Source organism: Pleurodeles waltl, chromosome 5 (assembly GCF_031143425.1).
Source record: "Pleurodeles waltl isolate 20211129_DDA chromosome 5, aPleWal1.hap1.20221129, whole genome shotgun sequence".
Taxonomy (NCBI): domain Eukaryota; kingdom Metazoa; phylum Chordata; class Amphibia; order Caudata; family Salamandridae; genus Pleurodeles; species Pleurodeles waltl.
The window spans coordinates 395,807,019-395,833,675 of NC_090444.1; positions in this window are offsets into that span (position 1 = coordinate 395,807,019).

The window sequence follows — 26,657 nt, forward strand, 5'->3', positions numbered from 1 at the left end:
CCCATATGATTGGAGGGGAAGAGCGCGCTCTCCCCACGGGCGGCGCGCCACCCTCACACCGCCGATCCTCGGCGCTTGGTTTGATGTTAATCTGCTGTTGATCGGGGGGCCACGGCCCGCTGCCTAGCAGAGCTCAGCTCCTAGGCGGCCATCACCGTTCGTGGCCAGACCATGCCCCCCTCATTTTCCTTTCTTAACCCGAGAAGTGTTGAGCAGGGAGGCAGAGGAAGATCTAAGTGGACGTAGGGGAATATAAGGGTTTACAATTTGTCTAAGAAAGTCTGGACCTCTGTTATGAAGAGCATGGTGGACATAACAGGCAGCTTTAAAGTTAATGCGCTGTACAATGGTAGCCAATGTAAAGAGGCTAAAGCAGGTTTTGCTGAAAGATGTCTGGGAGTGCCCATCAAAAGGCTAGCAGCCGCATTCTATACCAACTGCAACCTCCTCAGAACATATTTAGGGGAACTCATAAATAAAATATTTCTGTAGTCCAGCTGAGATAGGACTAGACCCTCAACAATAAGCCATTTGGCTAAAAAGGGCAAAAAAGTAAAGATTTTCCTACAGGTCCTCAAAATATAGAAACAAGAGAAAGCTAATTTCTTTGCATGGCTTTCCATTGAAAGTTGTGTGTCCAACCAAAAACCCAGGTTCTTAATAGTATCTTTAGGCGGTGGGAGATTGTTTAGTATTGCCAGGGCTGACATAGGGGACTGCACACATGGAAAATTCCCTATCAGCATGACCTCTGTTTTTTCATCATTTAATTTAATTTACTATCAGCCATCCAGCCAGCAATATCTGACAGGCATAAGGAGAGGATGTCAGATTCTGAATTACTATTTGTAGAAAAAGAAAAAAACAATTGAGTATCGTCAGCATAGGAAATGAGTGATAGCCCATAGGGTTCCACAATCTCCGCCAACAAGGCCATATAAATGTTAAAAAGTGTAGGGCTCAGTGACGAGCCCTATGGGACACCACATTTCAAAGGGATGATATCTGAGTAATATGTCTGATCCAGGACTTGAAATGTCCTCTGATCAAGAAACGATGACAGCCATTTAAGGCAAATGCCTCCAAAGCCCATTTGAATGATTCTACGTAGAAGAGTTTTATGGTCCACAGTATCAAATGCAGCACTCAAATCAAGAAGAATGATGGCTGCATATCCGCCTGCATCTAATCGTCGTCTAGTATCTTCTGTGACAGCCAGAAAGGCAGATTCTGTACTGTGGAGTTGCATGAAGCCCATTTGAGTATTGTGAAGAAGATTATGTTTCTCCAGAAGATCTGACATCTGGGAGCTGACATGTCTCTCAATAATTTTAGATGTAATTGGGAGAAGAGCAATTGGTATATAATTTCTAAGTGAGGTCATATCGAGGTTAGGCTTTTTAACAGGGGCTTAACCACAGCATGTTTCCAATGTAGGGGAAAATGTCCAGAGGACAGGGAGTCATTAAGAATCTTAGTTAAAACCGTTGTTATGACATCAGATCCCAAGGCTAAGATAGACGGAGGAGATGGATCCAAAGGGGACCCAGATTTTATAGTACGAAGAGATTTATCAACCAATTCTTCACCAATAGGCTGAAAGGCTGAGAATAGGACTCAAGAGACTTGATAGTCGGCGTCTGAGACCACTTTAATCACATTGGTCGAGTTATTGGAAAAGGTTGCCTGAATATCAAATATTTTCTTTTGAAAGAAACAGGCTAATTCATTGCTATGTTCCTTCGAGCCTTCTATCAGAATTTTTCCAGAGGGAGATTGAGTCATTTCCTTAACAATTGAAAAGATCTCTTCCATCCTTTCTTAACAATCGAAAAGATCAGTTCCATCTTGCTCCTTCTTTTCCCATTCAAAGTCCTGGATAAAGATATCAATGGGAACTTTCTACTCATCTAGAACAGCACCACTTCCTGGACAGCACCCAGTCAGTTTTCAGCAGAAACCACACAATGGAAACCACACTCCTGGAAGCAACAGACTACATCTGGTCCAGACATCCAGATAGAGAGGAAATTACAGCTCTCTTCCTGCTCGACCTCTCAGACATCCTTCAACATTGTCTCCCAAGGCACCCTTATTGCCTAACTCCAGGATTCAGGTATTCAAGGATCTGCCTGAAGTGGATTTACCTCCTTCTTCTCAACACAACTCAATGAGTCAGACTCTCCCCTTACACCTCTGAAAACAAAAATCCCATCTATTGAGGAGTACCCAAAGGCTCCTCCCTGAGCCCAACCCTCAACATGTACATTGCACGCCTCACCCGCCTCATCAATCCCACAGTGCTTACACCATACCAGTGCTCAAGCTTCACCACTATTTCACTAAACCTCCTATGGAGGGTCGACATCCTGCTGCACACAGCCATAGGTCTTTGGCCAGGTACTGCGCTTATGCACCTGCTGCATGTGGCCAAGCCTTGTGAAGCAGTGATAGGCCAAACCCCTGCAGATGCTAATATCTTGTGGACTCCTAGCCTTCATTTTAATTTCTCAGGACCATGGTTCTCCTGCAGTGCAGCTGCTCAAGCTTTGCCCTCAAGGTACGGTAGGAAATTGCACACTTCACCCAATAAAGCTTTACAGTACCGCAGTACAATGGGGATGGATCTTGAACCGCTGCTCCTGAACAGGCTGATGGTACTTTATGGGAAGGCTGCTCAGAGTTTTACAGGAGTATTGCAAAACTGGTGACACTTTTTAAAAATGATTGTGTTATATAGGGTGGTCCCTCCAGACCTTCCTTCCCAAGTGCTGGGGATTTTTGTATCCCTACCATTCCCCCCTATGTATTTCTTTTGCTTATTTCAGGACACAGTGAGTGAGTCACAGAATACTGTAAATGGAAGATGTTTTCACAGTTCTAGCCAGCCAATCATATCTTTTGGTACTGTGGGACTCCACTGGTCCCACGGTACTGGAATGTTCCGTTGGCCAATCAGAGGGCATTATTATTTTAATCTATTGTATCACTGGACTTCTGATGGACCAAGTCCCTGAGTCCTGTTTTGGCTGTTACAATATATTGTGCAGGATTGACGAGTCCCCTTGAAAGTAGTAAATCAGAGCATATAGGGACACAAACAGCCCAGCTATCACTGTTGTTTTAACATTTCATGCCCACTCTGAACACATATTTAAATTTAACCATAAATTTCTCAAAAATGGTGGAACCGATTTATACCTAATAATGAAGGACATGTCTATTGATAAAGTTCTAACTTTCTCTCATGTTTTGTGCAATTCCACTCAGCTGTTTCTTCTTCTGTATCACCAAATGTTCTAATGAGAATTAATATGAGAGTAGACTGTAGTGGTATAGACTGGAGTAGCGTAGAGTACAGTGTTGTACAGTGTTGTGTCATAGAGTGTTGTATTGTAGAGTGCAGTGTCATACAGTGTTGTGTCATATAGTACTGTGGCATAGAGTGTCATGGGGTAGAATGCCATGGCATACAGTGTTGTGCCATAGGGTGGATTGGTATAGAGTGGTGTGGCATTGAGTGTTGTGGTGTATAGTGTCTTGGCACAGAGTAGGGTGGCGTAAAGGGTAGTGCGCAGAGTGGAGTGGCATTGAATGGAACAGCATACAGTGGAGTGGTGTAGACTGGAGGTGTGTACAGTGGATTAGAGTAAAGTGCAGTGGCTTAGAGTGGAGTGGTGTAAAGTGAAATGGTATAGAGTGGAATTTCACAGAGTGGAATACCATAGGGTGGAGTGGTGTAGACTGGAAAGGCATCCTGTGGAGTGGCATAAATGGAAAAACATACAGTGGAGTGGTAGACAGTAAAATAGCATACAGTTGAGTGGCGAGGAGTGGTGTACATTAGAACGGCATAGAGTGGAATAGTGTATAGTAGAATGCCATACATTGAAATAGCATAGATTGGATTGCCATAGAGTGGAGTGCCATGCAGTGCAATAACATAGAGAGTAGTAGCATACAGTGTAGTGGCATAGAGTAGAGTGGCATATAGTGGAATAGTGTAGAATGTGAGTGTTGTAGAGTTGAATAGCGTAGAATGAAGTAATGTAGAGTTGAGTGGCCTATGGTGGACTGGCGTAGGGTGGAGTGGCACAGAGTGAAGTCATGTAGAGTAGAATATTATAGAATAGAGTGTATTGGAGTAGCACAGAGTGGAGTCCAGTGTTGTAGAGTGGAGTGACATAGAATACAGTAGAGTGTGGTAGAGTGGACTGGCATACAGTAGAATAGCACACAATGGAATTGTGTATAGTAGAGTGGCATTGAGTGAAATGCATAGAGTGGAATTGCATAAAATGGAGTGGTATACAGTGGAATAACCTACAGTGGCGAGTGGAGTTGAGTAGACTGGAGTGGCATACAGTGGAATATCATAGAGTGAAGTGTTTAGATTGCAATGGCATAGACTGCAGTGGCATAGAAATGAGTGGCATACATTGGAATACCATACAGTGGAGTGGCGTGCTGTAGAGTGGAGTGGGGTGCCATAGAGTGGAGTGGCCTGGAGTATTATAGAGTGGAGTGATGTGACATAGAGTGAAGTAGCGTGTTGTAGAGTGGAGTGACTTGTCATGGAGGGAAGTGTGTGCAGTACAGAATAGTGGAGTAGTGGAGTAGTGTGTCGTACAGTGGAGTGTTGTGCAGGAATGTAGCATGTGGTGTGCAGAGTAACGCAAGCCATCTACTTGTGCTGTGGTTTGTTTCTCCAGATTTACCAAGCAATGCAGAGTGGTGCAAGGTGACCTTGCATTGCTGGTAAATCTGACTTAAGTATTGCCTTGCCCTTGCAACACCATGCGTGATGCAAGGATAACACTACAGAATGCTAAATCTGTACCTTAGTGCCATATTATTCCATGGTATAAAGTGGTAACTTCTCGATGTACTGTAGTACATGATGATGACAAAGCAGTATATGATTGGCGTATGTCTGCATTTACAAAATGAAAAGGTAGCCATATTCCTTTTACTACATTTTAGCTGTATTCTGGGTTGGGGCCTTAAATATAGGTAAGTAGTAGGTTTTATTGTTGATCCCTAATGTTACCACTTTATTAAAGTGGTAAAAGGTAGTGTAATGTCTTTGTTTTCCTATACATTTTAAAAGATGTCAAAGAGTGCCGCACTAGTACCTAAAAAGTACCATGTTTTTTAACAACTGTAGCTTTTTTAAATATTTTTATGTACCACTCTAATTTCACTGTATTTCTGCGGTACTCTGTACATATTTGTATAAAGATTTAAATATGTAAAACATTGAAAATGCACTGTATTACACCATATTCGTAAAATAAAGTGTATTACAATGTTTTTAAAACATATTTACACATATTTTTTATTTAGGCACTGCTGGGCCGCTGTGCTTCCTAGGTAGTACCACAGTACTCCATGAACATTTAAAAAAATATATAGGAACTATATATAATATTTACCACCTTACTAGAGGAATGGGCAGGGAAAAATTATAAAACCTAATACTAACCTATTTCTAAACCGTGAACCCAGAACACAGGGAAAGTGTTCCTAAAACAGCATGGCTGACTTTAATTTTTGTGAAGGCAGTTATTAGCCAGTCACATAGGCCCTATTACAACCCTGGCGGTCGGTGATAAAGTGGCGGTAATACCACTAACAGGCTGGCGGTAACTACCGCCAAATTATGACCATGGCGGTGAGAACGTCCATAGACAGCCACTTTACCACACTGACCGCCAGGGCGGAAACAACAGAGGTAGCCACCTACAGCCAGGTGGAAGTCAATGTTCCGCTCACCATATTATGACACCACATTCCGCCACCTTTTCCGGGACAGTACCAACGACACCAAAAGCCTGGCGGAAACAGACCTCAGAAGGGAATTGACTCACCTTTGGAGACACAGGGAGCAACCATGCCACCCCGGAGCATGACCTTTAGATCTTCCCAATGATTTTCTATGTCCTGCTCCACCACGAACACCAATGACGGCGAAGATGACCATGGTGAGTACAGCCGTCTAGCACACAAGGGAGGGTGGGAGGAAAAAGAGAGTGACACACACACGCACAACTCCCCCCCACCCCAACACCATACATACAATCAGATGGAGTAATAAAAATGTTTTACCCCGTACCCCTCAGGAATAATGCAAGGACAAAAGGAATTGATGAAAGTTAATGTAATAATATAAATACAGTAGAAAACAAAAATTAAATGTAATGGTGTATACATATGTACAGTTCAAGGGACACTTCCCAGTCCTCAATGTGCGTGGGCCACAGGCCAAAGTCCAAGGCCCCACTTGTCACCTGTAGCAACACGGAGGGAACACTGCAGGGGCATCAGTTGGAAAATAGGCAGGCACGTCAGGGGGACGAGGAACGGGAGGGTGACCCAGCTGGCAGATGGAACAACACCACTGGTCCTGGAGGGGGCAAAATGCCCTGTGCTTGGTCCTGGGGAGTGCAAGGCCACAGTCTCTCAAGTGGGTGTCATACCCACTGGTTCTGGAGGGGGCATTGTACCCTGTGCTCTTGATCCTGGGGAGGATGGGGTGAGTGGGCATCATACCCACTGGCACTGGTTCTGGAGGGGGTATCGTGCCCTGTGCTCTTGATCCTGGGGAGTGCAAGGTCACAGTCTCTCAGGTGGGTGTCATTCCCACAGGATTTGCAGGGGGCAGGCTGTACAGCAGCCCATGGAGGCAGGACTACACACCGTCCACCGGTGGTGATAGCTGCTCAGTGGAGGAAGTGGTGCTGCTGCTGGTCTTTGTGGGGAAAGCTCCAGCCTATCCCCTGCAGCCTCGGATGGCTGCCCACTGCTGCTGGTGGTGGTGCTTCTGCTGGTGATTGTGGGAGAAAGCTCCAGCCCATCCCCTGCAGCCTCGGACGGCTGCACACCCATGGTTGTTGTTGGGTGCTCCGACTGAGTCCCTGCACCAGGCCCCTTGCTCTTCCTGGCAGCAGCTGGAGATGGTTCCTTGCCCTTCCGGGCAGAACTTGGGGCAGGCTCCTTGCCCTTGCAGGCAGCAGCTGTTGATTGCTCCTTGTCCTTCCTGGAAGCACTGGGGGTAGGCTCCTTGCCCTTCCGGGCAGCACCTGGGGCAGGCTCCTTGCCCTTCCTGGCAGCAGCTGTTGATGGCTCCTTGCCCTTCCTGGCAGCACTAGGGGCTAGCACCCTTTCCTTGAGGCTGCCTGGTGCCCTGGATTCTTTCCCACCACAAATGGGTGTGGAGACTGCTGGTCCAGTGGATTGGGTGGCTGAGGTGTTTCCCTGGGTTATTGCTACCCTGGCCAGATGTGAGGGACGGTGGGGGAAGGGGTAGGGAAGAGGTCAATGGTGAAGAGGAAAAGCTTCTTAGGGACATTAGGGCAGGAAGAGGGAGAAGGTTTGGAGTGGAAGAAGAGGGAGTGGTTGTGGGAGGTGCCTGTCTGCAGTGTTTGTGTGCAGGTTCATGGGCTGGATGCTGTTGTGAGGTGGATGGATGTTGGGTGTCTGAGTGCTTGTGTTTGTGTATCTTGGCGGGGGACCGACACAGTGGGAGAGGACATAGGGGATGTGTGCATAGCTGCCAGTGAGGTGTGTGTTCTGGTAGGTGTGGTGGTGATGGCGGTAGTGGATGAGGATGTAGTGCATGCAGGTGTGAGTGTAGACGCAACTGGGAGGGAGGTAGAGGTGGAGGAGGAGGAGAAGGGGGACACAGTGGAGGCAGTGGATGATGGTAGGTCTGCATCTGGATGGTGTTTGTGTGAGTGCCTGTGGGATGATGTGTGGTGCTTGTGTTTGCCTGTAACACTCTTGTGTGTTGTCCTGGGTGCATGCTCGTCTGCCTGTGTGCTTGGGATAGTTTGGGGTTGAGAGGAATGGGATTGGGAAGAGGACGTTGAAGGGGGTAGGGTGGAAACAGGGACAATGGCTGCAATGAGAGAGGAGGCCAGAGTCTGGATTGATCTCTGTTGGGCCACCAAGCCAGTGTGAATGCCCTCCAGAAATGCATGTGTCTGTTGCATTTGGGCTGACAGCCTCTCAATGCATTCGCAATGGTTGACTGCCCAACAGAGATGGATCTCAGGAGGTCAATAACCTCCTCTCTCAGGGCCGCAGGGCTCACTGGGGCAGGGCCTGAGGTGCCTGGGGCGAAGGAGTTGCCCACCCTCCTGGGTGAGCGGGCAAGGGCAACTTGATGAGGGGCTGCTGGGAGGGCAGTGCTTGTACGGGGGTGGCAGCTGTACCTGTAGCTGGGGTGATCACAGAGGTGTCCACCAGGGAGTTTCCATCGGAGGAGGTATCAGAGTCTGAACTGTCCCTTCCTGTCTCTGCCGTGGTGCTCCCCTCGCCCTCCATCTCATTGGTGCCTTCAGCATCGGTGGACTCTGCCTCCTGGGTCCTGTGGGATGCAGTTCCCTGCATCGCTGGTGCCTCTGCTCTTCCGCCAGATGATGCCAATGCACATAAGGACAGGATCACAAAAAAAAGGGGGGGAAGAGACAAAGGATACACTGGTCAATAGCTGCACCAGCACCACTGTTGGCGTACACACCACCGTCAATCACAGGGAACAGCCCTTCACACACACCACTCCATGCATTCATGCCCATGCATCGTGCTCACAGTGTACTCACCTGTTGGTCTGGAGGCCCATACAGCAGTCCGTACTGGGGTAGACCCCATACACCAGTTGCTCCAACTCCACCCAGGTGAAGGCAGGGGCCCTTTCCCCAGACACACGAGTCATGGTAGGTTCCAGACAAAGGTCACAGCAGCACATGCAGTGTAGGTCCTCTCCTGTTGAAGGTCAGGTAGCAAGTGAGTGATCAGATAGAAAATGGCATTTATGTCCATGGCGGTGCATACCATCACTGCCGGCATACATCATCATTGGCCACTGTACCCTATAGGGCCCAATAATAACCAATGAGGAGTTGCACGGCAGATCCCGACCGCCTACCGCAACGGCGCACAACCTCAACGGAATTACCTCACTTCCAGCTGTCCCTCCACACAGGACAGGCTGACGGCATTTCGGGGGAGGGGCAGGCCCTGGATAAAAACTGCGTCACAGTTTAGAATTGGACATACAGGACAAATGCACTTATACATAAAAAATGAATATCATGCATTGTACTGTTGTGGCTACAATGTAAAATTTGTGACCGGCTCCTCACTCTTTTGCCCCATAGATTGCTACCGCCACAATCACGGAGCTGTGTGCCCAATTGGAGCCTGACCTAATATCTGCAATTTGTCACCCCACTGGGATGCCCCTTCTTGTGCAAGTCCTCTCTGTGCTCCATTTCCTGGCAACTGGTTCCTTCCAAGTGACAGTTGGCTTGGCAGCAGGAATGTCACAGCCAATGTTCTCAGTAGTGCTGACCAGAGTGTTGTCTGCCCTGATTAAACACATGTGCAGCTACATTGTTTTCCCCCAGGTGGAGGATTTGGCCACAGTGAAAGCTAGCTTCTTTGCAATGGGACATATCCCCAAAATCATTGGGGCTATTGATGGTACACATATTGCATTTGTCCCCCCGTCAAAATGAGCAAGTGTTCAGAAATCAAAAGAGTTTTCACTCAATGAATGTCCAGATGGTGTGCTTGCCGGACAAGTACCTCTCCTATGTCAATGCTAAGTATCCTGGGTCAGTGCATGATGCCTTTATCCTGAGGAATAGCAGCATCCCAAATGTGATGGTCCAACTACAGAGGCACCGGGTGTGGCTAATAGGTGAGCCCTGGTTCCCACCCAGTATATGTCGGTGTATGGGTATGGTGTGGGCCATATTGGATAGTGTGTGGCTAAATGTTGTCCCTCGATATTTGCAGGTGACTCAGGTTACCCCAACCTGTCATGCCTACTGACCTCTGTGAGGAATCCCAGGACAAGGGAAGAAGCACATTACAATGAGGCACATGGGAGAACAAGAAGGATTATTGATAGTACCTTTGACCTCCTAAAGGCCAGGTTTCGGTGCCTGTATCTAACAGGTGGATCCCTGTGCTACTCATTCAAGAAGGTCTGCCAGATAGTCGTGGCATGCTGCAGGTTGCACAACCTTGCCCTGAGATGCCATGTGTCTTTTCTGCCGGAGGAGGAGGCTGGAGATGCCCGTGTGGCAGCAGTGGACCCTGTGGACAGTGAGGATGAGGATGCAGAGGATGAGGATGAGGACAACAGAACTGCAGTGATTCGACAATACTTCCAATGACACACAGGTAAGACAGTGTTACTTCACATTTCATTGACAATTATTTTTATATCTTTGGAACTGGCATGCTCTAATTTCCTACTTCTATGCCCACTTACTGTACCCTTTGGCATCTCTTTTTGCATATGTTGGTGCCCCACTATCACTCCTGGTGTGATCACTGCAGCCAACTACAGGTCTTTCCGATTTGAACATTACTGTACATTTGAATTGCAATGTTTGACCATGGTTATACGAATACATTCTTAAATAAGTTTTACATACTCCATACTTGTATTTTGTCAAAGGGTGTTTAATTAAGTGCTAAGAAGTCGAGGGGTGAGTGCATTGGGATGGGGTGATGATTGAGGAAATTCCAGGCTATTGTTCCAGTCTATTTGGTGCACAGATGAATTGTCCAAGGGGATATAGGAAGGGGAGCAATGGCAGTTCAAGGTGGACAGGTTGATTGAGTGGGACACAAGGGTCTTGGCAAGTGTCTCTGGCTTCTGCCTGGATTGCAGGGAACATTTGTGGGTTGCTTCTCTTTCTGCAGGGGTGCTGGTGGCCTGTGAGTCCTGTGGCGGGGCCTCCTGTACACTAGTGGCAGCGGAGGGGGAAGGCTGTTCAGATGTCTGGCTAGTGGCAGGGGCCCGCTGTTGTGAGGCTGCCTCCCTCATAATGTTAGCCATGTGGTGGTGTTAATGGCCTGCAAGTCCTCCCTGATCCACTGGTACAGTCCGTCCTGCAGCCGCCTGTTCTCCTGCACGTTGGCCAGGATCTGGCTTAGCGTATCCTGGGAATGTAGGCATGCTCCCAGGATCTCAGTGAGGGGCTCCTGGAGAGTCGGTTCCCTGGGCCTGTCCTCCCCCTGGCACACAGCAGTCCTCCCAGTGTCCCTGTTGTCCTGTGCCTCTATCCCCTGAACTGTGTGCCCACTGCCACTGACCCCAGGTCCCTGATTGTCTTGGGGGTGAGGTGTGCCCTGGGGTCCATGAAGTGGTGGACACACTGCTAATTGACGTGTCCTGGGGACAGAGGTATGGGTACGCTGGGTGGGTGCTGTGGTGGTGTTTCCTGAGGGGAGAGGCTCTGTGGTGGTGTGTGACTGTGGCTGGGTAACCGACTATCCAGAGGTCTCTGATGGGCCGGGTTGGTCATCCAGATCGAGGCGATCAGAGTTGCTGTCATCACTGTGGTCCTCTTCTGTTAGGGGACTGGATAGTGCCTGCACCTCTTCGCCTCTGACATTGGCTGGGGTACCTGTGGGGATGTAAATGCAGTGTTATTGTTTCTGTGTGTGTGACATATTGGGCATCCGTGGGTTGTCCACTTTGTTTCTATTTGCCCAGGCAGCTTTCACTTTTGTAAGTTGGCATGTGGTGTGCTAGCTGATTCTCTCTAGTGTGCATGTTTTGGTGAAAGGTGTCCATGCAGGTCTGTGAGTGGTGTCCATGCATTGGTATGGCATGCAGGGCTTGGCATTGGAATGAGTGGAATATGATGGTGGAGTGTGTGGGAGGTGGTAGAGTGATGGGAGTGAGGATGAGGGTATCTGATGGCATGCAGGTAGGGGGGTAGTAGTAGGAGAGAGTTGACTTACCAGAGTCCAGTCCTCCTGCTACTCCTGCCAGGCCCTCAGGATGCATGATTGCCAAGAATTGCTCCTCCCATGTTGTTAGTTGTGGGGGAGGAGGTGGGAGTCCACCGCAAGTCCTCTGTACAGCGAGTTGGTGTCTTGCTGCAATGGAACGCACCTTCCTCGTAGGTCATTCCACCTCTTCCTGATGTCATCCATGGTTCTTGGGTGCTGTCCCATGGTGTTGACCATGTCCATGATCCCCAGCCACAGCTCCATCTTCCTTGCAATGGATATCTGCTGCACCTGTGCTCCAAATAGCTGTGGCTCTACCCTGATGATTTCCTCCACCATGACCCTTAGCTCCTCCTCTGAGAATCAAGGGTGTCTTTGTGGTGCCATGGGTGTTGTGTGAGTTGTGTGGGTGAGGGTGTGTAGGGTGATGTGTTGGGGTGTGGGATGTGGGGTGCGTGAGTGGTGTATAGGTGATGGTGGTGTGTGGTTCTGGTTTTGTCTGTGGTCGTGGTGTCTGTCTCGTGCCAATGGTTTGTAGTCATAAAGGGTTGTGGGTAATAGGGGTGTGTGCTTTATAGTGGTGTGGGTGTGTGGTGTGTGTATGGGTGTCAGGTGTGTGTTATTTAAATTGACCAATGTGGTGTTGTTTTTTATGTGTGTGTGTATTTTGAGCACAGCGGTTTGTACTGCCAATGGTTTACCGCCATTGAATGTCCGCCGTGGTGATTTGTGGGCCATAATGTGATGGGTGTTGTTCTGTTGGAGTAACGATGTGGGTTTGGATACCAGCAGTTTATAACTGACCTTTGGGCTGGCAGAATTGTGTATGTGGCTGAATAGTGACAGACTGGTGTGTGTGTGTGTCACAATATGGTGAACGGATGTCCGCCGGGGCAGCGGTATATTGGCGGCAGTCAGCGTGGGGGTAAGTGGGATTTACCACCAATGTCATAATGAGGGCCATAATGCCTTGTCATCGTCAAACACTTGCACCATTTGTAGTAGTTTTGTGAAATATCATCAACTTACCACACTACATATGTCACTAAGTGTAAATGTATTTTAAATTTAACAATACTTACCTCTACTACACAAAATTATTTTGTGCACACGATAATCTATAATCTTGCCAAAAGTCATCCAAATCCATTCTGCCATGATACAAACGTCTATGTAAAATGCACTGGAGTAAAAACAAGTTTTGGGACCTCCCCTTTTTAGGTCACGCACACAAATGCTCTGTCCTGTTATAATCTATCTGTGGGCTTTTAACTGCATCCACCACATGCCCATCACTATGACTCGCTTATGGGTTTACCTTTCAAAAATCCTTCCTTATAAGTGGTAAATGCTTTAGATTTATCCCCCTTTGGGGCAGTTTTGTTACCACCTCGGCCATCGACCCTGCTACATGCTTAATTGTTCTTTTGCCAATACTTTTGACTGCAGGCAAACTTCCGTTTCCTTTTGTGCCTCTCCTTTGTGCTCATGCTCATAGCTGCCATGGTGCTTTGAATCAGCTCGCTCATGTCAACTGTTTTACTTTTCATTTTCAATTTATGTGGCAAGAAAAGTCCAGTAAGGAATTTACAATGCTAATCACTCTAACTCGAGAAAAAGAGAGACCCATTGTATTGTAAATGCTTGTTGTTCTTTGCACTCCATGTGCCAATCACCATGAAACTTTGCACCCTCTGCCAATGTAGAAAAAAGCTATATATCTGCTAAAGGTTTGTGAAGGATCATCAAGTGAGTACAAATTTCTTAATGGTAAAAAATCAGAGCAATTCATGTCCCTGGGGATCCTGACTATAACTAAGTGACTGACGACTACCTTCACATATATATAGGACTTGTGCACCTGAGTAATCTTAATCTTATCACTGCCCTTAGGCACCAAACCCTGCCTCTTCCACTGCATTCTGTTTTGTTTATGTAATTAGCTTTTTTGCTTGTTTTTTTCTCAGTCAATTATAGATTTGCTTGTCTCTTTGCATTTGAAATTCAACCTGGAGATAAGTGATCACCACTGCCAAGTGTCACCTTAATGCATGTAATACCCTTGGTGGTAAAGAAGAGGTTTAGAGCACTTGGTTTGACATGTTTTGCACTGCAGAAATGGAAGACATAACCTTAGTTTGCTACTATTGGTCATTGAGAAATAAGCACATAAGGTCCAGGATCTGTGATAGCAATGCCACCTTTCTGTCCCTGTGGTCTATTGTCTACTCTACTGTAGGTAGCTAACCAGTCTAGTGGGAACTGATCATCTGGTGAGCCATTCGGTTAATCAGAATTTCCAGCCTGGTTACAAAATGGACAATCTCCAAATCTCTAGATACTTGGAAAGTAGATTGTTAATCATATAGTAATTTATGTGGATTTAGAAAAATACACAATTATTGGTGTCCTGTACTTCAAAGCTGTTGCTGTAGTAAGGATGTGTTGATAACTAAGCTTCACCTTTGTGTTGTCCTTTTGTATCTTTATCAACATGCTCATGACTGTGTTTTTTAATGTTATAAATATTTACACTTTTCAGGGAGGCACTCAGTTCTCTTGTAATTAGAGTAATTATTGTATGTTTTTGCTGGTTATACATACACCAAGCTGGTTCACAGGAGGCACCTGATGCATATATTTGTTACCTGGACTTCTTTATTTAATTGATAGTGAACAAAAAGGAGCATGTATTGTTGCTAAGAATGCAAACTGATGGATTTCATCCTACTAGAGACTTAGACCTGAACAATTATTCCTGCTACAGTTTCAGTTGTATAAGTTCTCACCATATACAAAAGAGGTTCTTACCTAGTGGATTGTGAGTTGTAAAGTCCAATTAAGAAAACCTTAAGGAATTCAGGGCCTGATTACAACTTTGGAGGAGGTGTTAATCCGTCCCAAAAGTGACGGTAAAGTGACGGATATACCACCAGCCGTATTACCAGTCCATTATATCCTATGGAACTCGTAATACGGCTGGTGGTATATCCGTCACATTTGGGACGGATTAACACCTCCTCCAAAGTTGTAATCAGGCCCTCAGTGTTCAAAACTGCATTAATTCATATGAGGTGTAATCAAAGTTATAGTCAAAGTAAATGTTTGCTCATGATTACTCCCTCTGGTGGTTTATTTAATCCTAACAAGTGCATTGTTTTAAAGTGCAAAATGACAATCACTATACCAAAGATTTGTAGCATGTGTAATTTAACTGAAAACCCATAGATGAAAGTACATTTGAAAATTACATTATTTCATCATTGCAGTTCTAATATGGTATACATCAAATAAAGTACCCTTTTCAATTACACCCTTGGAAGGCAACTGCCTTTTTCGCAGGATCATCCAACTTTTTGCTAGATTTTGCTGATCTTTCTAATCTGAGGTGCACTAGGCACCAGTGCATGTGCTGTGACCCATCACTGTGTATGTGCAAGTGGCTAGTTTCTTATTGACATCTTTAACTTACCTTTAAGTCCCTTGTATGTAGTGCATAGTGTGTACCCAGGGCTACTGTATTAAATGTCACTAGTGGACTGCAGCACTTATTGAGCCGCCACTGCAGTGACAAAGTGAAAACTTGGCTCTAGGTATGCTCCTGTGGCTTAGTCTGGCAGCCTTTTTCTTAAACTGCCAACTCGACATGGTACAATAAACTCTTTTGCCATGTAAAAATCTCCCTCTTTGTTAATTATAAAACACCCCTAAGGCAAGCCTTAAAAACCCTTAAAGGAGGATGCAGAATATTAAAAGGGCATGTTTCTTTTAGGTTTTACATGGACTGCCAGTAGAAACTTCCCAGTGTCATTTTAACTGTATAAGGGCTTATAGTCCCGCTGGCTAACATGCAGTTACACCAGCCCGAATGCTAACCTCCATTTGAGGCCACAAAATATTGTGATTCAAGTTATCAAATTAATTATTACATTAAACTAGACTTGCTGCTGAAGTCAGATTTAAGGTAACTTTTAGTACAACAAGGACTTTAGAGCGTTACCACTTTCTTGCCCCAAATATCTAATGGCAACTTCTGATCAACTCCAGCAATTGTCACTGAGACAATCTGTTACCCTCCGGCTAAAAGTGTGAAGCTTTCCCAGAAGAAAAAAAAGGAGGGGCTGCTGGAGGGGTTGGGGGTTGACCTCCTGCCCAGATGGCCCAAGGGTAGTGGCTACAGATGGCTCATCTTCAAGGGGGTTACAGCCACTGAGAGGCAAATGTGAGTCACACCTTAGCTGGCCTGCTCCTTTGTGTAAGTAGACAAGCTGGCATCTCCTCCAGAGGGGGGACATCTTTTACAGAACCAGTTTTCTAGGAGTGATGGTTAATTATTCTGAGCACACCTCATGGGTGTAACTATAGCTTTGACCCAGGGAAGAAGGGACCCAACTTCTTTGACTCAGACACAAACATGCACTGTTGGATTATTTAGTGCCAACTCACAGGAAATTATGCAACAGTGGGTAGGGCTTCCCTGTGGCTAATTGTAGCCTCATTGACTCGTGAGTCCTCCCTCCCACCCACAAAACCTGTCCATAAAGAAGAATCCCCTAGCATCCAGCTTCACAATACTGCTGGACTCAGAATGAACTGAAGAAGGACTGCACCTGCTGAACCTATAGACCTCAGAGAGAGAGGCTGCACCCAGGAAGACTGCACCTGCTGCATCTAATGGACCAAGACAGGACTTCCAAAAGGGAGGGGCTGCTCCCATTCTGGAACCTGTGAAGAGACACCCAAGGGCTGGAAATGTTCCCACTTGTGCCACGGACCAGTGAGTCAACTCCAAGGGCTAGTTGGCTAGCCTCCTGTTAAATTTCAATGATACAGACCCACAGCTGCAAAGTGCTCAGCTGACCAGTATGGACTCTGCTGGTGCAGCCCAAAGATCGAGTCCTGTTGTGGACACTTGGCTACAGCTGGAGTGTACTCTTTCTTGCCACAGGACTGCAAATTGTGAACCAAAGCCAAAGATAAAAAAGTTTTAACAAAGAGTCCGAAGTTCATACACTACTGCTACTTGCCGGATTTTGGGTAGCCTTGAACACCATTGAGAACTAAGGCTTTCGCTGGACCCGTGAACTTCACCAATCCATCGAGGTCAGTCCCAAGGCTAAAACCCAGCTGCAGAGGACTCTCCCGTCCGCATGATTGACAAGAAAAAGGACAAAAACAAATTTCTAATTACAAAGGTAACTCTTGGCTGGGACTAACCCGGCGCTCGCATCCAATCCCAACTTCCATTGCGGTCAGCCTGAAACTTTCACTTTTCCCTGGACCTTCTGGTTCCAGGCTCATAGACTACTGCTAACACTGAAAAGTAGTAATTAACATACTTTTGCAAACTTTTTGAATTGAAAAGCAGTGAGTCATGAAAATCCTACAAAAAATCATAACTCCTTCTCCTTTTATCATATATTTGTCAATTTGGTATCTATTTGAAGACAAAATGATAATCTATTTTATAAATTGAATGGGGGGTTTTGTGCCTTGTCTTGTTGACTATGTTAGTAATGACAAATGCTTTACCCTTCTTTTCCTTCCTTTGAGTTATGCCTGACTGATCTGTGCTACGGCTCCCAGAACTGCACAAAGCTCTGGTTTAGAGAAATCTAAGTGGACCTGATATGGATTAGTGCCATTATTTCTTGCTGGCATCGCAGAACCACCCCAACTAATAATTCACTTTCCCACTACCCCTTAGTTTATTATTTTTTCATAAATATTGCATACAGAAAAATATGAAGCTGTTGATCCTTGAGTTATGTTGTACATGCCTTTTGATTTTTTACTGCTGGTTCCATATCAGCAATGAACACGTTAAAAAGAATAGGGGCAAGCATATACCCCTGATTAAGGCTTTTATTTATGTACACTATGTTGGAAAGTGTGCTGATACTGCTTAGTTGTATTTGTATCCAGTTATTGGCGTACCAAACAATGATAGGTTTCAATATTATGGACAGAAGGTTCCAGTTCCTGTAGTAGATGAAACACACATTTAGAGCTCTTTCACTAGTTAGTGTTTTGTGGAATAAGTGAGCCAGTGTCGCGATGTTCCTAGAATTGTTTGTAAAGATGGTGTGGCAAAATATTTGGCCTCAATGTTGAGCAGGACAATTAGGGGGTCATTCTGACCCTGGCGGTCAGTGTTAAAGCGGCGGCCAACCTGCCAACAGGCTGGCGGTCCAAAAAATGGAATTCTGACCCTGGCAGGAACCGCCAACACAGGCCGCCGCTTTAATACTCCGACCGCCACAGCGGCACAAACAAACAGCGCGGCGGTCACCGCCAACAGCCAGGCGGCAGACAATGTACCGCCCACCCTATCACAACTCACCAATCCGCCACCTTTTCCGGGGCGGGAGCCCTGCCGTTCAAAACACGGCGGAAACAGACATTTCCAATGGAAAACGCTCACCTCGACACACTCCACGCGGAATCGGGACAGCATGGAACCGGAACTCCACATCCTCCCAGCCATTTCCTTCCTGCTCTTCTTCCAGGATCACGAACGTCGCCGCAGACGACAACGGTGAGTACTGCACCTACGACACAGGGGAGGGGGGAGGAGGAAAGGTTATGGGCACACACATACGCCACACACCCACCCCCACCCTCACCCCCACCGAAATACCTATACACCAATGCAGATTGAAAAGTCAGAGTGACACCCCCAAACCCCCAAAACAAAAATGCAAAGACAAAAGGCAATGATTGTAAAAATAGAACTATATTATATCAATAATTAAGTATAGCGAACTTACCAATATATAAAGAATTAATACACATCTAGAACTATATATATACAAGTAGCAAAAGTCCGGCACAGTTTTGCAAAGTCCAAATGTCCGTGGGCCAATGTGCAGCAACACATGGGCAAAGCCCACACACGAGATCGAGTCCATTGGAGAGAACACTGCTGGGGCATCACAAAAATAAAATACTGGCACCTCAGGGGGAAGGGAAGGGGGGGCACCTCAGCCACATGAGTCCACGACACCAGATCCACGAAGGGCCTCCATGCCCACTGTGCCATCCTGGGGAGTGCAAAGCCACAGTCTCTCAAGTCTCTACAGTGGGTGGATTGCCCACTGTGCCATCCTGGGGAGTGCAAAGCCACAGTCCATCAGGTGGATTACAGAGTCCACTGGTCATGGAGGGCCCAGCGGAGCGGTGCTTGACAGGAGGGCTCAGCGGAGCGGTGCTTGACAGGAGGGCCCAGCGGAGCGGTGCTTGACAGGAGTGCCCTGTTCAGCGGTGCCTGTCTTGGCGGGGCCCTGTTCAGCGGTGCTTCTCACGGCAGGGCCCTGTTCAGCGGTGCTTCTCACGGCGGGGCCCTGTTCCGCGGTGCCTGTCTTGGCGGGGCCCTGTTCAGCGGTGCTTCTCACGACGGGGCCCTGTTCAGCGTGCTTCTCACGGCGGGGCCCTGTTCAGCAGTGCTTCTCACGGCGGGGCCCTGTTCAGCGGTGCTTCTCACGGCGGAGCCCTGTTCAGCGGTGCCTGTCTTGGCGGGGCCCTGTTCAGCGGTGCTTCTCACGGCGGGGCCCTGTTCAGCGGTGCTTCTCACGGCGGGGCCCTGTTCAGCGGTGCCTGTCTTGGTGGGGCCCTGTTCAGCGGTGCCTGTCTTGTGTTTCGAGTGAACCACACCTGGCCAATACTTCCTGCTCAGTCAGCATCGGACCTTTCCGTTGCGGGGCCCTCCTGTGATGGAGTCCTGGGGCCCTGGGTCTCCTCCGATACCCCCGGAATGGGGCTGGTGGGGCCCACATGGCCAGGTCGGCTGCTCCCTGCCTTTTGCGCTTTGCTGCCCTTGCCCTCCTTGGCAGACTCTCCGTGGCCCTTGGCTCCCTTACCCGATGCGGCAGGTGACGGTGCAAGGCTACCCTCCTTGGGGGCAGGCGTATCAGGCCTGTCACGCCTGCCCTTCAGTTTTTTGCTCCTCTTCCCAGGCGGGGGGGTCTGGCTGTGCCTTTGCTGCTGGCCGATGTCCCTGCACAAGGAAAGGGCGGACTCCAAAAACCAGCCACGACGTTCTTGGGAGTTGCTGGGCTGGTGGTGGCTGAGGTGTTTTTGGAACTCTTACGAGATGGAGGGGGTTGTTCAGGTGAGGAAAAGAGGTCCAGTTTATAGAGGATTAGTTTTTTAGGAGCCATGGGAAGGGTAGCTGGAGTGGGTATGGGAGTGGAGGAAGAGGATGTGGTTGTAGGAGAGTCAAGTCTGGTGTCTTTGGGTGCAGGTGCTTGGGCTGGAGGCTGACGTGAGGTGGATGGCTGTTGGTTGGGTGCCTGCCTGCGTTTGTGTGGTTTGGAAGCGGGGGTGACAGACACACTGGGAGAGAACACAGGGGACGTGTACATGGCAGTGGGGGTGGTAACTGCACGTGTGCGGACTGGTGTGGAGGGTGTGCTGGTGATGGGTGTACTGGCTGATGGTGGTGTGCATGCAGGTGTGAGTGTAGACGTCACAGGGAGGGAGGAGGGAGACGAGGAGGTGGGGGACACAGAGGAGGTAGTGGCTGTTGGCATGTCTGCATCTGTATGTTGCTTGTGTGAATGCTTGTGTGTTCTGTGGTGCTTATGTCTGGATGAGCTTCCCTTGGGTGTTGAGGTGTGTGCAGGCTGGTCTGTAGGTGTGGATGGGATAGGCAGAGGAACAGGGGAGTGGGACTGGGTGGAGGGAGTTAGAAGAGGGAGGCTGGAGACAGGGACAATCGCTGCCGTCAGTGCTGAGGCCAGAGCGTTGAACGATCGCTGATTGGCAGCCTGACCCGAATGAAGGCCCTCCAGGTATGCATTGCTTTGATGCACCTCCCTCTCCACACCCTGGATGGCATTCAAAAGGGTAGACTGCCCAACAATGATGGTCCTCAGGAGGTCAATGACCTCCTCACTGAGGGCAGCAGGGGTGACTGGGGCAGGGCCTGAGGTGCCTGGGGCGAAGGAGATGGCCGCCTTCCTGGCCGTGCGGGCACGGGCCGAAGGCCGAGGGGCTGCTGGGAGGGCAGAGCTGGCGGCTGTACCTGTAGTATCGGTGGGCACGGATGTTGCCGCCACCGCAAGGGAGCTCCCATCCGAGTACGTGTCGGTGTCACTGACGTCTGCACGGGTCCCCGTGGTGGAGCCCCCCTCGCCCTCCGTCTCACTGGTCATGTCGGAGTCCGTTGCATGGCCCTCCGGGGCCATGTGAGATGCAGCTCCCTCTTGCGCCGATGCCACTTCTCCTCCGCCTGATGATGCTAATGCACACATTCACCGAAAAACAAAGAAAATGGGGGAGGGGGGATGGAGAAATAAAGACAAGTTGAGTGCATGCATTGGGGACACCGTTGGCGGAGAGGACAGACACAGAAGCCCCCTGCACTATGCTGCGCACTTGGGGTACACTACTCATTCCCTGGGACATGCCCTACAAGCCTATGGGCGACAACTGCCCACACAGAATACACAGGTCCATGAATAGCGTTACTAGGCACCCTACAGAGGTGGGGGGCGGGGGCACAGGACCATACCTCACGGAGGGGCCTAGCCTACAGAAATCGCCCTGGCCTAGGGATACCCACAGCCCTCCTCCCCCACCCAGGCACCTCCACTGCGCGCAAATATAGCTGAATGTGCTGGTACTCACCCCCTTGTGTCTGCTGTGATGTCCTCAAGCGCCCATCTAAATCGGGGTAGGCCACCGCCAGGATTCGGGACATCGGGGGGTCAAGGTACGACTGGCACCCCTCCTAGGTTGGGAGGCCATCCCCAGCAGAGCCTCGGCGGTCTTCCTGCTCCCGCGGCGGATGTCCTCCCACCTCTTGCGGCAGTGGGTGCCCCGTCTGTTGTGGACCCCCAGGGCCCGGACGTCCTTGGCGATGGCACGCCAAATATCGATCTTTTGATGGGCGCTGACCTATGTGACATGTACAGGGAAGAAAAGAAACATCATCACTTTTCTGCATGCTCGATGTGAGTGGCCCCCCCTCCCCAAACTTGCCAGGTGGCACATGCTCTCATCTGTCTTGCCATGCATTCGTAATTCGCTCCCCTCCCCTCCATCGTACATCCACCCCACTCATCACAGGCATTGCCCACTATGCATTGGCCCTGTGTACTCACCTGTTGGTCTGGAGGACCGTAGAGTAGCGCATACTGGGGGAGGACCCCGTCCACGAGCTTCTCCAACTCTTCGGAACTGAAGGCGGGGGCCCTTTCCCCAGTCGCAGCAGCCATTGTCACTTCCAGACCGAGGTCACAGCAGCACTTGCAGTATAGGTCCTCTCCTGTGGATGCTCAGGTCTCGTGTGATTAAGCAGAGAGAAAATGGCGGTCACGCCCGCGGCGGTGCGTACCGCGACCGCCGGCGCACATCTTCATTGGCTCCTGAAAGCCATAGGGTTTAATGTTAACCAATGCTGCTTTGCACCGCGGTCTTCGACCGCCTACCGCCACGGCGTGCCACGCCAGCGCAATGACCTCACTTCACATTGTCACACTTCACAGGTCAGGCAGCCGCCATTTCAAGGGCCCACATGGCTTAATTCCTACTGTGTCACACATGGCTAGGCCTTGCATCGACACTCATACAAGCTATTCAATCCAGAGAGATTCGTGTACTGTGCAGGCTGTGTGAACTTACCTGTGGGTTGATTGACTCTGTGCTCCATGTTGTCCTTCCTAGGCACCGTCCGCTGGGACTTGCGAGGAGACGGAGGAATGTTCCCGTGTACAGACCGCTGGTGGACCTGTCGACAATGGAAGAACGACATGTCATACTCACCTACAGACTCAACAGTGCCACTATACAGGAACTGTGTGCCCAGCTGGAGCCAGACCTGATGTCACCCATCCGCCAACCCACAGGGATTCCGCCTCTAGTGCAGGTGCTGTCAGTACTCCATTTTTTGGCTAGTGGATCATTTCAAACTACAGTGGCCATTTCATCTGGGATGTCTCAGCCTATGTTTTCAAGGGTGTTGTCCAGAGTGTTGTCTGCCCTGATGAAATACATGTGGAGCTACATCATTTTCCCTGAGGTGGGTGACTTGCCTACAGTGAAGGGTGATTTCTATGCCCTTGGACACATTCCCAATATCATTGGTGCCATTGATGGTACCCATGTGGCTTTGGTCCCCCCAAAAGACAATGAACAGGTGTACAGGAACCGAAAAAATGATCATTCGATGAATGTCCAGGTGGTCTGTTTGGCTGACCGGCACATCTCCCATGTAAATGCCAAGTTCCCAGGGTCAGTGCATGACGCGTACGTCATGCGAAATAGCAGCATCCCTTATGTGATGGAACAGCTACAGAGACAGCGTGTGTGGCTAATTGGTGACTCTGGTTACCCCAACCTGCCTTGGCTATTGACCCCAGTGAGGAATCCCAGGACAAGGGCAGAGGAACGGTACAATGAGGCCCATGGGCGTACTAGGAGGGTGATCGAGCGGACCTTCGGCCTCCTGAAGGCCAGGTTTAGGTGCCTGCATATGGCAGGTGGATCCCTAATGTACTCACCAAAGAAGGTGTGTCATATCATCGTGGCCTGCTGCATGCTTCACAACCTGGCTTTGCGACGCCAGGTGCCTTTCCTGCAGGAGGATGGTCCAGATGGTGGTGTTGTGGCCGCTGTGGAGCCTGCGGAGTGTGAAGAGGAGGAAGACAAAGAGGACGACACAGACAACAGGGACAGAGTGATACTGCAGTATTTCCAGTAACACACAGGTAAGAATCTACTCCTGCATTTTATTATATCTGTAACAGTACTGGCTCTCTACTGTCTGACCTTTCACCCCAATGTATGGTAACTTAGTTGTGAATTTGCCTTCCGATTTCAGTGATCTGGTCCCCACGGAGTGCCCTCTGGTTTATTTCCCCATGGACTACCGCTGTGTGACACTGGTATGTTGTCATCACAATGTATTTGGACATTTTTGGTTGGTTATATCGAATACATTTGGTTTAAAAAAATAAATAGCAGACTCCTGATGGTTTTTGTGCAATAATTGTGTTTATTGAAGTGCAAAAATTGGTGTATAGTTCAAAAAGGGTGATGGGTGATGGTGGAGGCATGTCCATGGCAGAGTCCAGACTCACGTTCGCACAGGTGCATTGTCCATATGCCTGTGGAAGGTGGAGCAGGGGCAGTTCAAGGTTGGACAGGGTGAACAAGTGGGACAGTGGGATGACATCCGGGGGGATCTGTGCATGGCGGGGGTCTTGACATCCTACTCTGTCTTCTTCCTCGATCTCAGGCCTTTCTTGCGGGGTGGTTCATGTTCTGCAGGGGGTGGGGTCCGGGTGGGCCATTGCTGTTGTGTCGGGGCCTCCTGACCACTAGCGCCGGCGGAGGTGGTGGGCTGTTCTTCCTCCATGCTAGTGGCAGGGGCCCTTTGGGGGGCCACATGGTCCCGCAATGTGGTGACAATCTGGTTGAGTGCCACCACGATTGTACCCATTGCGGAACTGATGCTGCGCAGTTCTTCCCGGAACCTCATGTACTGGCCCTCCTGCATGGCCTGGATTTCCTGGAACCTGGCCAGGACCGTCGCCATCATCTCTTGGGAGTGGTGGTACACTCCCATGATGGTGGTGAGGGCCTCTTGGACAGTGGGTTCCCTAGGCCTGTCCTCCCTCTGTCGCACAGCAGCCCTCCCAGTTCCCCTTTGTTCCTGGGCCTCTGTATCCTGGACGGTGTGCCCACTACCACTGCCCCCAGGTCCCTGTTGTTGTTGGGGTGGTGGGTTGCCCTGGGTGCCCTGTAGTGGTAGACACACCGCTGCTTGACCTGTCCTGGAGACAGAGGCATGGGCCCACTGGGTGGGTGCTGTGCTGGGGTTTCCAGAGGGGGGTAGGTCTGCTGTGGCCTGTGGCTGCCTGAGGGGAACCGACTGTCTGGAGGTCCCCGATGGTCCGGGCTGGTCATCAGGTTCTAGGTCGACAGAGCTGCTGCCATCACTGGGGGCCTGTTCTGGGGGTGGGATGGACATTTCTGGACCCTCCGGGCCGGTGTCTTGGCGTTCGGGCCCTGCAGGGGTAAAAGAGTATGGTTATTGCTTCTGTGTGTGCCATGGCGTGCGAATTGTGGGTGCCCTTGTCCCCCAGTGCTGGCATTCCCTTGTGGGAGGAGTTGTGAGGGTGGTTTGGGGGGGATGGGTATGTGCAGTGGTCATGCTTAGGTGATGGGTGTCCATGGTTTGTGTTGGCATTCAGGGGTTGGTGTTGGTTTGTGCTGGTGAGACATTAGCAGGGAGGATATGTGCTGGGGGGTTGGGGGTGAGGGTGGGGGTGGGGGTTGGCATGCTGGTGGTTGGGGGGGGGAAGTAGTTGAGATTAGACTTACCAGAGTCCATTCCTCCGCCTACTCCAGCGAGGCCCTCAGGATGCAGGATGTTCAAGACCTCTTGCTCCCATGCTGTGAATTCGGGTGGAGTGGGTGGGGGTCCGCCGCCAGTCTTCTGCACAGCGATGTTGTGTCTTGACACCATCGCCCGCACCTTCCCCCGTAGGTCGTTCCAGCACTTTCGGATGTCTTCCCGATTTCTGGGATGCTGTCCCACAGCGTTGACCCTGTCGACGATCCTTTGCCATAGCTCCACCTTCCTGGCTATTGTGGTGTGCTGCACCTGTGTGCCGAAGAGCTGGGGCTCTACCCTAATTATTTCCTCCATCATGACCCTGAGTTCTTGGTCCGAGAACCTGGGGTGTCTTTGGGGTGCCATGGGGTGGTGTGGATGAGGTGTGGGGTGGTGTTTGTGGTGATGTGTGTAGTGGTGTGTGGTGTTTTGTGCGTAGATGTAGTGTTGGTGATGATGTTGGGTTCCTGTGTGTGTTGTGGTTTGCGTTCCCTGTGCTCTCTCTCTGTGTATTGCGCCTTGTCTCTGAATTTCGATTTGTGGGGGTTTGTGGGTGATGTGGGTGTGTGTTTTATATCGTATTGATTGTGTGGGAGTGGTGTTTGTATGTGTATCAGGTGTGTGTATTTTGAATTATCCAATGTGGCTGTGTTTTGTAAAGGTGTGTGTATTTTGACCGCGGCGGTGTGTACCGCCAATGGGATACCGCGGTTGAAAGACCGCCGCGTGGATTGGTGGGTCGTAATGGCATGGGCATATTTCTGTTGGCGTGACGGTGGAGGTTTGGTCATCTCCAGTTTATCGCTGACCGCTGATGTGGCGGCCTTCAGTGGAGGTCGGGTTTTTGGCGGTTTGGCAGTTGTGGGTCAGAATGACCCTGGCGGGTTACCGCGGCCGCGGCGGTGTTATGGCGGTCTTCTGACCGGCAGTAACTGCCTTTTACCGCCAGGGTCGTAATGACCCCCTTAGTCTGTAATTCGATTGATTGTCATTTCCCCCTTTTTTGTGGAAAGGGACAATGTACGAGCCCTGCCATGATGGAAGAATTGAGCTGGTGTAAAAAAGTTGTTGAAAGCCCGGCCCAGATCATTAATCCAGCACCAACAGTTTCTTTTAAAGAATTTGATCAGCAGAGCATTTGGCCATGGGGCCTGTCTTTCATGTTTTAATTAATTGTATCTCTAAGAGTCGTAATACACACCCAATCAGACTGGCTTGGGCCATTCATTGTGGTTTGTCTGTGATGCTGAGGGAGAGCTTTGAGTTGATTCTACTGAAACGTCCTCCCATACCACACTATCCTGCTGGTTTAATTTTGATGGTTCAATTGACACCATTAGCTGGTTAACCCGGTTCCGCAATTAACTACTGTTGGAATGAGAACAATCTTTGTATAAAAAAACTAAAATTTGCTCAGTGGCTCTGGGCCTCCCAGACCAATTTATTATACTGCTTTCGGAGTTCAGAGAGCTCATCCCTGTGCAGCCGGACAACTTGATTTGATTTGAAAATGAATGTGACTAACTTAGGATCCTTTCTTTTCACTTTCTGG